This window comes from Cebus imitator, unplaced genomic scaffold, assembly GCF_001604975.1.
Source record: "Cebus imitator isolate Cc_AM_T3 unplaced genomic scaffold, Cebus_imitator-1.0 Scaffold277, whole genome shotgun sequence".
Taxonomy (NCBI): Eukaryota; Metazoa; Chordata; class Mammalia; order Primates; family Cebidae; genus Cebus; species Cebus imitator.
Window position 1 is genome coordinate 1,907,471 of NW_016107592.1, and position 2,550 is coordinate 1,910,020.

Sequence of the window (2,550 nt, forward strand, 5' to 3'; positions counted from 1 at the left end):
AAAAAAAAAAAAAAAAAATTAGCTAGGCATGGCAGTGCACACCTGTAATCCTAGCTACTCAGGAGGCTGAGGCAGGAGAATCCCTTGAACCTGGGAGGCGGAAGTTTCAGTGAGCTGAGCTCGTGCCACGCCTAGGTGACAGAGCAAAACTATGTCTCAAAAAAAATAAAATAAAAAAAGAAGCCCAGGCGCAGTGGCTCACACCTGTAATCCCAGCACTTTGGGAGGCCAAGGAGGGCGGATCACCTGAGGCTGGCGTTTGAGACCAGCTTGATCAACATGAAGAAACCCCATCTCTACTAAAAGTACAAAATTAGCAGGCATGGTGGCATATGTCTGTAATCCCAGCTACTCAGGAGGTTGAGGCAGAATAATCACTTGAACCCGGGAGGTGGAGGTTGTGGTGAGTCAAGATCATGCCACTGCACTCCAGCCTGGGCAACAAGAGTGAAACTCCTTCTCAAAAACAAAACAGAACTAACACACACACACACACACACACACACACTTTAGTATGGAGACAATCAACACTAAAGCCACCCAAATTACCAAAATCATTTCCATCTTTGTTGGTAACTCATACAGAGCTCCCAAATCGATTTTAAAGACCTTTCAACTTCACTGTGATTACACATACCTTGTTTCATGTCTAACATTTCTTCCATGCCATGCTCAAAAAATATTCATGGGAAGTAGGGCAGACAAATACCACCTTGGAAATCAACTGAGCACTGTTTACATGTTACAAGTACCTAACATTTGGTTTCTGTTCAAACTAAAATTCATGCAAAAGAAAGTTTTGCTTTCTCATTACTATCTTCTCTTCCTGGAAATGTAGTTTCACTTAAAATATTATGAAAAAGTTCAGTCCCTAAGAACTGTAGTGGAACAGGGATACAGCTCATGTACATAAAATGTGCCTCAGATAAAAACATATTCACTCAAATACAACTATTTGCGGTTAAAAGGCACTCACAATTATTATAGGTGAGGTAGCCATATCCCTACAACAGCATTATAAATGAATCCAACACCTAAACAAGTATCAATCAATACTTAGTATCTAGCTGTGCCTAGCATGTTAAGGATGCTGGAATATAAGATCTAGTTCCAAAACTCCTACTTAAGGGCCTGGCATGTATGATCTGTATACCCCCGACTTCCTAACATTCCTCAGACGACATGGTTTCATATCCAAATATTGCCATGTTGTCCCACGACTGATTCCAGTTTGTCCTTCCTCAGTGGACACATTGAATTTAATGCAATTTTCCAAATGTGGTCTAATAAAGAACTACTTAGACACTATCCCAAAATTTCTCTTTTTGGAAATCATATCACATGTTGATTCAGGGTGAGCTCAGAGTCACCAAGCCTTTAAGTCATTTTCCAGAAATGATTTTTCAGCTGCAAGATATCCTCCACCATCTTGCATTTATGTAACTACTGCTCTATTTCTACTCCCCCTTTTATTTAAAATTCAAGTACAGAATTTCAAACCACCTTTCGAAATCACTTCAGATATATTTCTGTCACTTGGAGAAAGAATTTATTTTCAAACTGTTCTGCAGAGCCACTTGAGAGAGCAGCACAAACTCAACATCCTTTTCAAAAGCCCAAGCCTTCTTGACTCAAACTAAACTAACTACCAAGCAGATCAATGGTTCTTGGAAGGACAGACATGTTTTACTTAAAACACAATTGTATTTAAAAAAAAAAATTAATCTTTATATTTATGGTCAAAATCCAATTGATGCCTGGCCCAGTGACGCATGCCTGTAATTTTAGCACTTTGGGAGGCTGAGGCAGGCAGATCACCTGAGGTCAAGAGTTTGAGACCAGCCTGGCCAACAAGGCAAAACCTCACCTCTACTAAAAAAATAAATAAATAAATACAAAAATTGGCTGGGCGTGGTGGCAGGCACCTGTAATCCCAGGTACTCGGGAGGCTGAGGCAGGAGAATAGCCTGGGAGGCAGAGGTTGCAGTGAGCCCAAGATCGCACCATTGCACTCTAGCCTGGGCGACAGAGCAAAACTCCATCTCAGAAAAAACCAAAAAACAAAAATACAATTGACCATAAATGCAAGCATTCATTTGGTTTTCCACCTTTGTCAAAATCCGAGACCGGCTGGGCGCAGTGACTCATGCCTGTAATCTCAGCACTTTGGGAGGCCGAGGCAGGCAGGTCACTTGAGGTCAGGAGTTCAAGACCAGCCTGACCAACATGGTGAAACCCCGCCTCTGCTAAAATACAAAAAATTAGCTGAGTGTGATGGTGAGCGCCTGTAGTCCCAGCTACATGGGAAGCTGAGGCAGGGGAATCCCTTGAGCCCAGGAGGTGGAGGTTAAAGTGAGCCAAGATCATGCCACTGCACTCCAGCCTGACGACAGAGCAAGACTTCATCTAAAAAAAAAATAAAAAAATAAAAAAAAAACATAAAACAAGCAAAAAAAGTGAATACAAGTCCCTTGTTGGACGTATGACTTGCAAATATTTTCTCCCATTTTGTAGGTTTCCTTTTCACTTTTTTATTGTTTTTTTTTTTTT

At 41.1% G+C, this 2,550-nt stretch overlaps 1 protein-coding gene across 2 annotated transcripts in view; it reads right to left on the reverse strand.

Annotated features, from left to right (window-relative positions):
• The window catches only part of THRAP3 (thyroid hormone receptor associated protein 3), a 79,862-nt gene that overhangs the window by 27,838 nt on the left and 49,474 nt on the right, over positions 1–2,550 (reverse strand). The gene's annotated exons all lie outside the window — the stretch shown is intronic.